Source organism: Pagrus pagrus (genome assembly GCF_965226575.1).
Source record: "Pagrus pagrus genome assembly, chromosome: 4".
Lineage (NCBI taxonomy): Eukaryota > Metazoa > Chordata > Actinopteri > Spariformes > Sparidae > Pagrus > Pagrus pagrus.
In genome coordinates this window covers 28169636-28184795 of record NC_140188.1, presented here as the reverse complement: position 1 = coordinate 28184795, position 15160 = coordinate 28169636, and positions in this window count along the sequence as shown.

Genomic DNA, 15160 nt, shown 5'->3' with positions numbered 1-15160 from the left:
ATTCATAAATCCCTCTCTATGTTGTGTTTGATGTGGGCTCAGACAACCCTCCACTGACCTGATTGTGTGATATTCAGTGGAGCTATCTTGTTTTCAGCTTTGTCACAGTTGCAGTACAAAGACTGGTCCATGTTCACGAAAATGAAGGTTCTGCAACATATTCATGATGTGATTCCACCCACAATTGTTCAGAAACTGTGTCACTGTTGAAATGCGAACAGAACTGACTCTGAATGAAGAGGGGATTGTTAAAATACTACAAACCAAAAGAATCATTTTTCTGGTGCTTTAAACAGCACTGTGTCTGCAGCGCTGAGTCACACACAGGCAGCCTTTCAAACTCATTCAAGAACTTTAAAGGCTCGGACCTGTCACATTCACTTCTTCGTAGATATGGATGTAAATTATTCCCATTCAGTATTTGTATAGATCTTTTCTGTGAGAGTCATTTGTCAGAATAACGTCTACCTTTCTAATATTGTCATACGCAACGTTTCAGCAAAAGAAACCAGGACAAAGGAGCTGATTGTAATCTCATGTCTCTCTCAGCCTAATTACATTTTCCCTCATGACTAACACACACACACACACACACACACACACACACACACACACACACACACACAGTGCCACTTTTGCACTGATAAAGCCCAAGCTGTCTGGCTAATTGCTTGTGGTTGTATCTGTGGCATGATTACTGGTAAACAGAAGCCAATTACAGCTCGGTTCCACCCCCATTTCCACTTGTCTGTCCACGGAAATAAAACATAAGGTTTTCCTCAGGTCGAATGAGAAGTTTCTCAGAGGCAATTAGTAGTTTTCCCCTTTTCACACAGCAGCGTGGTGTGACTGTTTGGGGTCACCCTTTTTGTAAGATGGTGGATCTGAAACCTTTCCAGCATTTACTTTCACTTCTTTGGCTCTTAGTCCTTTTCAAGATTGGTTTGAGTCAGGCCTGCACTGGAAAAATAAAAACCAATGTCTGATAAAGAAACCTCAGAAGTTACTGTAAGATGGAAGATGGAAACTACTCACCATCATCTCATTGAGTTTTTTAAGTATCAAAGTTAATTCTTGACTTTGGAAATGTCAGTTTGACAAAATAATACAAACTCAAGGTCCACTTATTGTCTTTTTGGCATTGGACCATATTATATGGTCTTCAGTGGTAATAATACATACAAAAATATAAGAAATAAAAAAAATACATATGTATCAGTATCATAAACTCCATCTACCGATGAAGACCTTTTGATCCAGCTGAAAGCATTTGAAAAAACAAATGGACAAACAAAGTGGACCATGAGTTGGGGTACCCTTGTATGAAGTTTCTTTGTTATACTTTTCCAAAGAAAGTTGGACAAAAACCCCCAAAACTTTGTGCGAGCTGTGACAGTACATAGAGTTATTTTCTGGCATGATGGGTGCGTCCTCTTGTGCAAGTCTGTAATGACATGGTCCAATAGCCCAAATCTATTACATCGGTAAATCAGTGCACAGTGCCATCATGGACAAGAGACATGATTCTCTGGATATTGGCACCAAAGGGTTGATTTGTCTGCCTCTTTGTTCAGTAATTCTTTCCAACAAAAGTTTTAACAACAAAATAAGCAACAATCAAAGTCAAAGTTAGTGGTATTATTATTGGCAACCTGAGTTATTCTTGTATTCTTTTGATACGCAACCAACAACACAGGACAAACTGAGAGTTTACTAAACCCATTATACTTTTTCTTTAATACCCTTTCATTCAGCGTTTTATATAGGTTCTTGTACATGTTAAAGATTTGAAAAATCAAAATCCGCACCAAAAGAAGCTCTTGAAAACCCCTCGCCAGAAGTCTCTCCTTTTATTCTGTGACTTTGTGACATCACACTACCTCACCATGTCACACATTTGCATAATTCATGCCTAGCAGCTAGTTTGGCATGTAAGAACTGACAAAGCACAGCTGCTCTGTTGATGTTAATGGTGGTGGGTCAGGCGTGTGTGAGCTGACCAATCAGAGCAGACAGACTGGGTATTCGTGGGGGGGTGGCCTTAAAGAGACAGGAGGGGGAATACAGTGCTGAGAAAACTGATGCATTTTCTTTTTTAGCATTAAAGCATGTAAACCATGTCTAGTAGCAACCTAAAATAAAGGTATGAACTTGAAAATAAGCATAATATGTCTACCTTAATTAATTTAGATTGCCAGGCTGCCAGCCTCATTGAAGCACATGTAAAACTGTAACTTTAAGTGCTCTTTACACACAAACACTCACCTCTCCTGGTCGTGGGCATCATATCATCTCCCCTCTTTACCCTTTCTTTCTGTGTGTTTCTCCCCTGGCGACTGCCTGGCTGCTCCCCATTCATTACCACCCATCCTGACAACCAATAATTCTGCTCCTTAACTCAGGTTGTCAGAAGCTTGGCAGGCGCAATGTAGAGAGAGCGACGGAGGGAGAGGTTGTGAATGGGTCTACAGGGTTTGACGTCATCCTCTTTTCTCTGGTCGATTATGTGTGTGTATGTGTGTGTGTGTGTGTCTGGGAATAGGTGTGATGCATCAATTTCTGCTCTTTTGTTGAAATGTGAGATGTGTCACCCGATTGTGGCGGAGTCTCTCCAAGGCAGTTATAGCACAGGGGAGGGCAGATATACACAATGTTCCCCACCACATTTGTCACCTTTCCCTGAAATATAAAAACACTGAAATCATTCAGTTCCCAAAACTGCATGCTTACAGCGCTCACATCTGTCTGTGAGGATTATGTATGACTACAGGAGACCCAGAGTGTACTACTTAGAGAGAGAAGGGGGGCAAAGGAAGAACACAGAGCCTGACATTTAGAAAATGTTTTTGTAAGACAACCATTACAAGACCCCAGGGTACTAATTTTGAAGTACTTTATCCAAAAACACCATTTATGTAACTGTGCTCCAATCCATTTTCATGTTGTGTTTCTTGTTGTGATGAACAAAAGAGACCCGCTGCAGGTAAAAATGATTTGTGTATCCAGGGGTGCATGAGTCACTAGGTTTACTGACGCTTTGTGAGGAGAATACAGCAGAAACAATCAGACCACTTTGGCTGCTTTGGAAAATCTGAATGAAATTGGCAGGACCTTTAGCACGTATGGAAAATTAAAACAAGAACCACATGATGTATGAGGGGGAGTGTCTGGGTAGTCTGAGGGTCTAACTACGATCTGTATCATTACACAGATAATAGCAATGTTTAATGCTCCAATACATCAGCAAATAGCACAGCAGAACCCCAAAGTGTTTAAAATTATATCAATAAAAACATCATGAAATAAATAATTATAAAAAATGTTAAGAAATCACTAAAACTCAGTATCATGAAAACACATTTTTTTTCTCCTTGTATCTTTTTTTTCATTATATTTTTATTTCAAAAGTCTTTTTTTATTTAATAAGGGCATTTCCCCTGATAACACCTTTATTTCATCCCACATTTTATTTCATAACATTCCCTTTTAATAATGTCATATCTTATTTTATAGCATCACTTTAGTTCATAATGTCACTTTCCATGACGGTGGTGTTGTCAACAGTGACCTCATGTTCCAGCCAATCACATGTCCCCAACTCAGTTTACTCCTGGTTGCTTGAGCAGTGGCTCACGCCTGTGTTCTCCTTTATACCTATATGGTATATGCCTATAGCAGCTTTCATAGGAATGAATGGGGCACCATCTTGACACATGGTATCCAGTTCTCCTTAATGCATTTTACATTGTTACCCTTTAAAGCAAAACAATGTCTAATTGTGTTGTGTTACTGGCTTCTTCGGGGGACCTGACCCAGAGGTTAGGAAGCACTGAACTATAGACCAACAGCAAAACTTATTCTAAATCAACCAGCTGTAAATAAACACAGAACACACCAATGTTTAGCTTAACAAGGCTGCACATGCTACCTACCTTGCCAGATAACTAGCTCGGCCATCTGCAGGCTAGGTTGCGAGCTTTGATTAGATAGATTAGATTAATCCTCGGTTGATTACTTTGACATTGTTGCTTTAGCTTACTAGAGCTAACTGCCTCCATTTTATAGCAGTTGTTGAGCTTTCGTGTTAAAGAGAGGCTCGGGGGCAACTCCATCGTCATAGAGAGTGAAATAATATAATAAAAAAGTGACATTAAATTAAATAAAAGTGTTATTGGGAGAGATATCATTATGAAATACATTAAAATGGACTCCAGTAAAACGGATTATATAAGAAAAAAATTCAAATAATGAAATAATTCATAAAAAATGTGTTTATTGTCACGTTACATCAGTGTTGTTCTGTCATAACTAGAGATTACTTTCTGTGTAGTTAACTTCTGTAAACCTTTACTGAACAAAGTGCCTTATGATTTCTATAAGACAATGTTCCCTTCGTTAACCACCTACTCACTTGTGTCTATTCTGAGCCACTCTTTTTCAGTTGTCACAACACATCATACAGCAACATGGCTTTACCACAGTAATGGTACGATGGTGCATGATCTTACTTCCCCGCTGTATTCATTTCTCTTTTGTCTCCATCTTTCTTGCCTAAGGCAGCTGATGAAACCCAGAAAAAGAGAGATGATTAAAAAACAGATACAAGGGAGTTGTCTGAAGGGATTATTAAGAAGGGAGCACATTTTCTTTCTTTCCTGGGTTTATTGTCCTCTGGATCCTAAAGTATCAGCATCTATTCTCATATTATTTCTGCCAAGTTACACCATTATGTTCACTGATTTCTGTTTGAGGAATATGAAAAGAAAACATAGACTTGGGTTCTTATGAAATACAGTACAGCCTCACGTTGCCTTTTCATGGTCTTGAGCTTTGATGTTGCCGTTGGTGAATAAAGCCTCTGCTTCTGTCCTCCATCTTAAAGTCGCAGAGCAGAATGTTGTGTTGTTGGCACGTAAGGGAATATTTGTTGTTTACCTCCTTTTGAAAGACAGAAATAAACCTGCCCCTCCTTCCTCTGCTACCCCACTGGCATCTCTGAGAAACAGGCTCTTTCTGCTGCAACGCATCAGAAAACAGCGAGCATACATGTAAAGGCGCAGGGGGCAAAAAGGGGCTTTTCTGAAATGAACCCTTAAGCATTACTATTTAACGTTTATAGAGAAGAAAAAGAGGAGACAGAGAGGTGAGGGTGAGCCCAGGTGTCTTAGATGATTTGATGGTTGACTGTTTAGTGTATCTGCAGGGATAAAGCCAAAGCCCTGGCTTTTTGGTCTACTGGCAGGGAATTCGCCCTCTACCTCAGTTCCAGGGCCGATAACAATTATGCGAAATTCATACTTTCTGCATTCTAGTGTCTGCCAGGGTCTGTCTGCATTACCTAAATGTGGTCATCCCCCAGTGTCTGCAATGGTCTGGGGACTCTACCACCGACTGAAATGGAGCGTGGATCATAAAGTGGGCATGCGTCGAACACCAGATTGCACAGATCCTCAGTTGACTGATCCTAAGTTCAACCCCCCCCCCCCACATAGTTACTGTTGCTATGTCGGACAAGCTTGACAACTGCAGTGTTTCTTGGAGTCAGGCAATATAGCTTCAAGAAGTTGTCAGCAAGGGCTACAGTACACGATGGAAGAATGTATTTAAGATGTTAGGTTTAATGAACAGGGCAAAATGACGTGCATTGAAGCCAAGTCAAAACTAAACAAGATTAGCCACACATACATTTCATAGAGGCCGAGGATGACAAGATTGTCAGTCATCATCACTCCTGCACTGGCTGGAATGTCCTCTCTACCCCTTTGTAGGATTAATAAAGTACTCTATGTATTTATTCTGACTACAGACCATGGTGCCGACCGTTATATATTAGATAGAGTTTTGCTAACATTGGCTAACCTAAGATGTGACTGTACACAATGTGATGTGCTGGTGAAGATATTGGCATTAATCTAATGTGACTTAACATTGTAATGTTACCTTTGAACCAACAAGGGATCTTTGGTGATGGTGTTGATGTTCAGCAAAGGGTGAGGGCTACTGCACAGCGTGATCAACTCTTTACATTGGACAACATTTGTCTTTGGTTTTGGGAACGGAATAAACACAACGCCTTCCACGCGGTCAGGGTGTCGAGTGTCGCTTTTAGAGGTCCCCCAGCAACATCTATGAACCATCTTGTTAACTCTTTCCTTTTCAACATAGACAAACTGTGCACATAAGCACTTTAAACAGGAAAGTTGACCCAGTTACATCCGGGTAGTTGTCACGAGTTATTGGTGCAAGTCTGCAGCTGTCCACAGACATGGAACATGGAATATATGGCGAAAGCTTAATGTACACACAAGGGAACCTATAAAAAGCATTGTGCCACTAGAGAAGTTATGCCAAATTCATACTTAACCCCTATTCATACTTTCACATGTCCGCAAGATTCTGCTTTAGTCCACGTAATGTAAATGATGTTATCTGCTCATGTCCACGCTCCAAATGATTCTCTTCATTGATGCTTCTCATCTCTTGCACCAACGCAGGCTATGTCTGCATAGATAGGCAGCCGCCTCCAGCTCTCAGCACAACTCTGACAGGTGTCAGAGTATACTGTGTGTTAGACTTTGTGGATTTCTCTTGTTTTTAACTGTAATTGCGGCATTATGACGATGTAGGCGCTGTTCATGCATTTCTTAAAAAGGTTTCCTTAATTAACTTTACATCCCAACGCAAAACAAGGAAAATTTGTTGGAGACTTAAGATAGACACCATACCATAGTCCAAGGTGTCAAAAGGATAATGTAATGTAAAACCTAGCATTTCACTGTCTGAGTACTGGGACCTCCTAAAGCCTTGCAAGAGCTCATATATAGGAAAGGAAATCTTTGGCCCAGACTTGAATATTTCAACAATAATTGAATTGCATGTCATTTTGCATAAACATGAATCATTTAATGAATGAATTGTGATTTATAATTTCCTTTATTCAAAGTGTTCATGTTGGAAACCATCGAAACCTCCATTACAAAAAAGAAAAGAACATCTTAAAGAAGGAACTGATCCATATCCAGCTTCCACACTGTCTATGATCCATCTGTTTTTGAGCACAGGGACAAATTAAAATGTGCATCGAGCATGGTAGAACATCTGAGCTTATGGGAGTAGATGTTGGGGGGAGGACTGGGCAACATGTGGTTAATGTTGCTGCAGAGCATACTGGCCAACATAACATCAAAAAGCTAACAGCAGCACTTCCTACGACAGACTCCAAAGTGTCCAAAGTGTCCAAGACTGTTGAAGCATGAAGCCACAATCGTGACTTGAATTTCAGCTATACCTCTGCCGAATTCTGTTGTTAAATCTTACCATTTCAGTGCCGTTGCACTTTTTGACCTGCGGCTTTAACAACCTTGCTTTTTCATTCCATGTTATAAATTTGCCTCAGAACAGGTGTCTGTTGCTTATGGTTATTGATTCTCCTCTCCATCCCAGAGCCCCCACTGCACAGATCTCTTGAATCATTTATTATCAGTGATTTCCTCTCTCAGGTCAGCCATTCAGGTCCTCGTCCCTGGCCTCAACTGTCTGTTGTGCAGATAACCTTGTAGCAATAAATATGTGGACACATTGTGGAATTCTAATAAATGCAATGCCACTGGCCCTGTGCCTCATCGTTATTTATCTATCCTATATTGGATTTTTACTTTCCAAATGCTATCTCCTAAAGGCATAAATGAGGAGATCTGTTGGCATGATATGTTTAACCTAGAATATTAAACTTAAATGGTTTAATTTGTAAGGACTGGCCAGAACTCAGGGTAGTTCGAAAACTATAGGGGGAAAGCATAACCACTAACTGCTGCTCAGTATACACTTTGCACTAGCTGGTGTTAGCAATTAGTTCAGTAAGCCATGGAGCTAATTAGCTGTATTAGCTGACGATACATGAAGTCAATCAGTGTAGGAGGTAAAAGTAATCTGTTAGAGTACTCTGAGTATTTCTTTTGTTGTAATGAGTAATGTAACATGTTAGTTCTGCAATTCAAGTAATCCATTATTTAGTCTTTTCCTTCCCTTTTGTAGCCACAAAAATAAAATAAAATCCCTGAAGCACTTGCACTGTTTCTATTTCTCTCCTGCTGCTTAGCAGGTGGCTGCGTGCCTGTGGAAGGTACTGTAAATCTACGTTTGTGTCAGCGCGCATGTGTAACTAGCTAATTCAACGTAGTGAGATGGCAGAGAAGACAGCATTAACTTCATGGAAATATTCTAATTATTTTGAATTTCTGGACAAAAAGGACAAGAACAACATCACAGTGAAATGCAAGTTGTGCCTGGAGGACAAGTGTTTGTCAGCTGCATCATGTACTAGGCTATAAGTGCCTGTGTTGTATTGTTTTCATTGCAACAGCTGTGACTAATACTGTATGCCTCTGCCCAGTTAACTGTCAGATTGTTTGCAAAATAAAGAGCTGCATCTGTCATTCCTATTATTAGGCTGCCGTGTTACCGACTTTGGGCCGTAAAGAAGGCTACAAAATGACGGAGTCATTACATTCAAAGGTACTGGACAATATAACCGACATGCGCAACGAGTCGCAAAGAGTTTGACTGTAATTTTTGGTAACTCTAAATTACTTTAATGCGTTTCTCTTCTCAGAAGATAACACAGTAACGTAACAAGTAACTTTTTAATGGCAGTAATCTTCTAAGACTGTTGTTTCTTCACACTCTGTCTAAATTGTCAGTTCATTTTTTGAATGTATTAAATTAAAATGTTGGCCATATCTTACAAATGGCCCCTTTAAAGGTGCAATATGTAAGAATTTTAGTTTAAAACATTCAAAATTTAACTAAAATTATCAACAGAGAGTGAAGAAACAACAGTTATTAGAAATTATTTCAGACATCTATGTATTGTGTTACAGAGATATCTATTGAAGTAAGCATGCTAACCAGCTAACCCCTAGCCACCTTTTACCTCAAGAGGTGATCCGAAGTGAACAACACCGACAATCCCCAGCTGCTCTGAGCTCCCAGTCTGGGTAGAGTTGAATCTGAATGGCTGGGGAAGAGAGTCAGAGATCAAGTATCTTGGTAGTGATCAACAGACAGATAAGTGCAGCATTAGTAGTATTATGGGCACTGTACTGTGCTGTTGTAATGAAGAGAAAGCCGAGCTAGGTAAAGGTGAGGCCAGGTAAAGCGTTTGATCTACCAGTAATCTACTGTACGTTCCAAACCTCATCTATGTCATGAGCTTTGGGTAGTGATCGAAAGAATTATATTGCAGATGAAATTAGTTTCGTCCTGAGGGCGGCTTGGCTCGCTCTTAGGGATAGGGTAAGTAGCTCATACATCTGGAGGGGGCTCAAAGTCGAGGTGCTGCTCATGAGGAGCCAGCTGATGTGCTTCAGGCATCTGATCAGGGTGCAACAAGTAAGATTATATTGCTCATCTGGCTTGGGAACATCTTACGATCCCCAGGAGGAGCTAGAAAAAGTTGCACAAGAGAGGGATGTATGGACTTCCTTGCTTAGCCTGCTCCCACCACAACCCCGCACCACTCTTCAGGGACCACACAACAACAGCACTCACTTCATTAAGGTCAAATGCCACTTCCAGTAAGAGCAGCTACTGCTGCTTAGACCTCAGGCAGGCAGGTGTGTTTTTCCCAAGCGCAAGATCCAAATATCTTTTGTCAATATTTTCACCTCCTCTGGTGCCTTTTGCTTATTTCTCTTCTTCTGCCCTGTGTACCCTGCAGGTACATGAAGTGGTCAACAAACTGCTGTGAAGCTTGCTGCATTCTTCATTCTTTCTCAGAGAATGACAGTGAACAATACCATCAGTGATCTTAGGATGTTTTGACGGTGTCCTCATGGCCGTGAATCCTAACTTTTTCACTTTGAGTAGCCAGGGACCTTCGGATCTCTCTCAGTCCTCATTTTCTTTCATATTTCATTCTATAATCTCTTATGAAGGCGTAAAATCCCCCCTCCTTCAACAAAGGTCTGATATCAGAAAGATATATTTTGGGTGGTCACAATAACATAAACACATGCACAATGCACTCAATTATATCAGTAAATTAACCCTGGAGCTCTGTGGTAGACTGGGGACCTGCCAGTGATGTACGCTGCCTTTCAGCCAATGTCAGCTTCAGCCTCGCACAAAAAAATAAGTGGATGAATGGAAAATGTCCCTGGATATTTTGTCCCCCTCCCTGGGGTGGACTCAGATGGGTACTGAATGCCATCATTAATAAAAGTCTGAATGTTTGCAGGGTCTGTCTGCAGCAGCTTCTATCCTCAGAACAGTGTTACAGTCCTCCCTCTAGACTTGGCTAAGACAAAAAACCTGCCATTACATATTACATTCACAGCCGTGACACTTCCTGTTTAGAACTCAGTGTGTGAAACGCCACACTGCTGTCATATGGGAATAACATCAACTTGACAGTTAACACTTTTTAAGTGTTGTCATGTTCAGGCTATTTAGAGACTGTTAAGATACAGTCTGACTCAGTTGACGCGAAGGACCTAGGCAGGCCTTTAGCATGTTCATGCATGTGGATGTTTTTACACAGCATACTTAAACATTAAAACAACACAATGCCCCAGTTTGATTCTGGTTGGGCCAGGCCCACCTGGCTTATATCACAGTTTGACATAAATTCAGGCACTTTCAAAATATTTTGACTTGTTCTGGGACTGTGAAAGATTCCTAAAATTCCTCAATAAAAACTAAACAATACACTTATATATATATGTCTCCTTTTTACGGGTTTATTGTCTGTGTCATAGTTAAAAAAAACATGTTAAACAAGTGATTATTTACCTTTTTTCTTCAATAGCTGAATGAGTTGTATTTCACTGTACATTTTGTACAATATTTAGGCAGCATTTTTTTGTGAAATGGATATGCATTATCCATTCAAAAATAAAGAGCATTCAACTGTCAACAGTTTTCAGTGGAATCATGAGTATCTTATCATCAGTCATATGACCAAGCCCTAAACAGCGTTGGGATATGAAGCCAATTAAATACCATGCTGCCAAACCTTGATTCCACTGGGCTTGTCTCTGTGACCTGGTGTGTCCGTGCTATTCTGTCCTCTACGTGGCTTCATATCCCACCAGGAGCATTTTAGGAGCGGAGTGTCATGCCTGCCTGATATTGTTGACTTGTACACATTGTGTTTATTTTGTTGTTTTTCCATCATTTTTGGCTGGCAGCCCTGTCGCAGCTGTAAAGCAAAGCAGACATGCTCAAAAAGACTGAATGGCTGAAATGGCTGTAAAATGCATTATATATTTTTTTTAGCTTCACAACCAGTGTCAAATGACCCATTTTACTTCATTTCACATCAAAATTTGAGCTGATCGGTCTGATGACATGGGCCAAACTGGGGGTTAGCTGGCTCGGCCTGCGGAAATCTCTAGTGCGCATGTTCTATGGGCTACACAATGTAAAAGCTATGCAGAAGATCCAGGTTATTGTACACCCAGGAACTTTTTTGGCTTCATGTGCAACTGAGCAGCTTTGATAGGAATGAACGGGGCTCCACCTCCAACGCTGTATCCAGATTTCCATTATTAAATCTTGGTCTCATGGCTGCCACAACAGACTTTCCCATTAAAACAGTTTCCTGTGGGCTAGGTGGCCAAAGGGATACCAATACAGACACTTAGGAGGTGTTGACAGATAGTTAGCATTAGTTTCCAGTCAATGCTTACTGCTTTAGTGTAGGAGGACAAGCTAATGCTAATAAATGTCTGCAAGGTAGCTAATATTGCCAAAATGGCAATACATTTGAAATGATTGTCTTTTTAACAATTGTTTTTTTAATTTCATTCATTATGACACATTTAATACATCAAAAAGAAAATACATATAACGATGTGTATATCAGTATTTAGGCATTTTGAATATTCAATATCACACCAAGCTGATATATTGTACGTGACTGTCGTCCAGAGGCATGCAGTAAGGTGCCCTTTTTTGTTTTCAACTTGTCGAAAGTAATGGCTGACCGCAGAAAATCAATTCAGGAAACGGAGGACTGACCAATTCAAATTCCCATAAAGCCATGAGTCATTTGGAACAAGAGTCTGCCTGTTTTATTACCGGCCAAACACTTTTGCAGCTGATTTCACACATTAGGACTGGAGATATGACTGACTGAAATCAACTTTCACATTTTGTGGGGATAATTTTCCAAAGCTATTGTTTTAGTTTATCCAATCCTGTCCTCTCTCTCTCTCTCTCTCCGCAATGGTGAATTATGACGTATTGCCCCTTTAATTGCCGGTTAAACTGGGCCTGAGCCTAGTGGTTGCTAAGTGCCCAGAGAGAGACAGGAAGCAGCATTAAGACTGCGGCTGTCTGCAGCATCCATCTGTGACATGGATGGTTAGAGAGTGGGTTAGAGAGGGAGGGGGAGAGGAGAGAGGGGCGTCTGGAAGTACAGCCAGGATGACTCATAGGTCACATTTGCGTGAGTGAATGAGAAAGTGTATGTGTACTATGTGTGTGTGTGTGTGTGTGTGTGTGTGGGTGTGTGTGTACCTGTGTGTGCACGTGAAATCACATCTCTGCATTTGCACATTATGCAAAGTTGTGCCTCTGTGTTAATTTGTTTCTGAAGGAAAGCAGAAAGAATCCAGGTCCCTCCAGCCTCCACTCTGAATCATTCACAGAATATTAAAATGCATCAAAGTGATATTTCTCTTGATGGAACATTTACTTTTTCCAACACGTGTACCTTCAGTGTGAGCCCCTCAACGTTCACTTCATTCACACTCTCATTGCAAGCAATTTACACAGAGCGAGTTAGCAGGCGTCACTGTAACGCTCGGGGACGTTTTAACAGGACACGTAGCTATTTAAAGGAGACCTTATGAAACAGTCTCTGCTATTACTTACTGCCCTGATTACCCTGAATGACTGTGAGCACTCCGTATTTTATGAGGATCAAATAGTAAAGCTTAGAACAGGAGCAAAGATTAAAACGGATCACTGTTGCCGGTGCTTCAAGTTCTGCAGTGAGCCCAAACCCTAACCCTAAATTTTATGGCAATCTATCCAGTAGTTGTTGAGATTTGTGGCTAAAAAGTGGTGGTATGAATTCATTGTGGGACAGTTCCAGAGGGCTAAATGAGAATCGCACAGAAGGTCTGAGCTCTGTTGTACGTCACGATTGGTTGACTGCCTTGTCAGTTCGCTGGGTGTTTATGCAGCTTGACAGACAGAAGTTGCAAGTAATTAACCATTTGAGACTGTCTTTCAATATGAGAGATCGATACATTTAGATCAATTAAGTCTTAATGAAAGTTAGCCACACTTAACAAATTATTGATAGTCAAAAACAAACTTAGTCTGTATGCTGTTTAATGACCTTACCGTGGATTACTGTCTTCTCCCTTTCTGTTTTTGTCAATCTTTCTCCTCAGGATCTTTGGACCAGTCAGGAAAAAATCATTTACTCTGACAAACCACCTCTGGCAAACCAACAAATTACTTCTTTGGTGGCTGTCAGAATCTGTACGCACATCCTTTCCCTCTCCCTTGTCACACATCAGATGGCCGCAGGGCCCGAACAGTTCAAATCCTCAGCTGATATCTCTCTTCATTAGCCGCTTAATGTTTTCATTTTATGTCTCCCTTAACACAAACAGAGCTACTGCCAGAGCTCAAATGCACATACACACATACATTCTGTTAGAAGGAATTCATTGTGGAGAGTGTCAAAACAACTGAATTACACACTGAGGTGCGTTGACAGAGGTTCATTGTGAATTCAATTAGCTCCCTTGGCACCGGAGAATGAGAACTGAGACCCTGTACTTTTCCTGTCATGTCATGTTGATGCCCACGCAAAGAGTTCGATTACTGAGGGAGAAAAATGACTGCAATTATACTGAGTCACTGGAGACAGGGGGACTGTGAGGAGGAAAGTGCAAGAGGAGTGGGTGTGTGTGTGCGTGTGAGTGCGTGTGTGTATATTCTATAGGAGTATGTTCTATTGAACATCGCTACTGTATGTCTGAAATGTTACACAGTCGTGTAAAACTCACTTAAAAAGCTACCAAAACACACACACACACACACACACACACTCACACCTGCTGACATACCTGCTCATATATCATCTCAGGGTCTCTTTCACTCTCCACCAAGAATGAATTCCACTGTGATCAGGTGCACAGCTGGTATCCATGGAGACCAAAGATGGTGCTTCTTTGGATGAATGCCCTTCTGAAGAGTGTCTAACATGTAGTGTCATTGGATTGGCTATGGGACTCTTGGGACGCACACACACACACACACACACACACACACACACACACACACAAACCGCTTACACCCAGGACTAGGTGTCTTCACACTCCTTAAAGTAATTGCAGCGTTTCATAAGGGAAAACACACAACTGACAATTCACTTGCATGTTCTAGCAGTCTCAGGTGCCATCAACATATAGAAGAAGAATCTTTATTTGATCACATATTTGAAATTGGTAATCTGCATTTAACCCATCCAAAGGGAGCAGTGGGGACGGGTTAATCCTCACGCCTGGGGACCAACTCCAGATCTTAGCTGGTGCCTTTGGTCAAGGGTACTGACTGGAGAATCAACCTATAGTATTTGTGCAGGTTTTGATGGTGGGGGGGATCCAGAGTACCCAGGAAACCCACGTGAGCACAGGGAGAACATGCAATCTCTGCTCTGGATTCAAATCCGGGACCTTCGTGCTGTGAGGCAAGAGTGCTACCCACTGCGCCACCATGCTGCCTGGTTCCTTTACAAAAACAGATGCCTCCATTTTGATTTATTTTTCTAAATCATGCCTTTTTTTGCACTCCAGGGAATATCAATCAAACTGGTGTTGGTTATTATTTTTTAGAATATGTAACATTTCTACGTTAAAATGTCTTACTAAAATGATTTGCCCCAAACAGCCAGATTACTTTACTGTGCATTAGCTGTAAGAAACCGAGCAACAGCACCCACCAATTTCAGAGATGTGTGACTACTGACATTTCAACTCCTTTCAGTGCTCACACTGTATATGACAAACAACTGTTTCATGCACTTATTAAACCTGAATTTCATATATATTTTGTGTACATGTCCAGCCCATGTGACTCATAAGATGGCTGTCAATTGTAGACACCATCTGACAACAGGAAACCTCAGAGGGCTGCT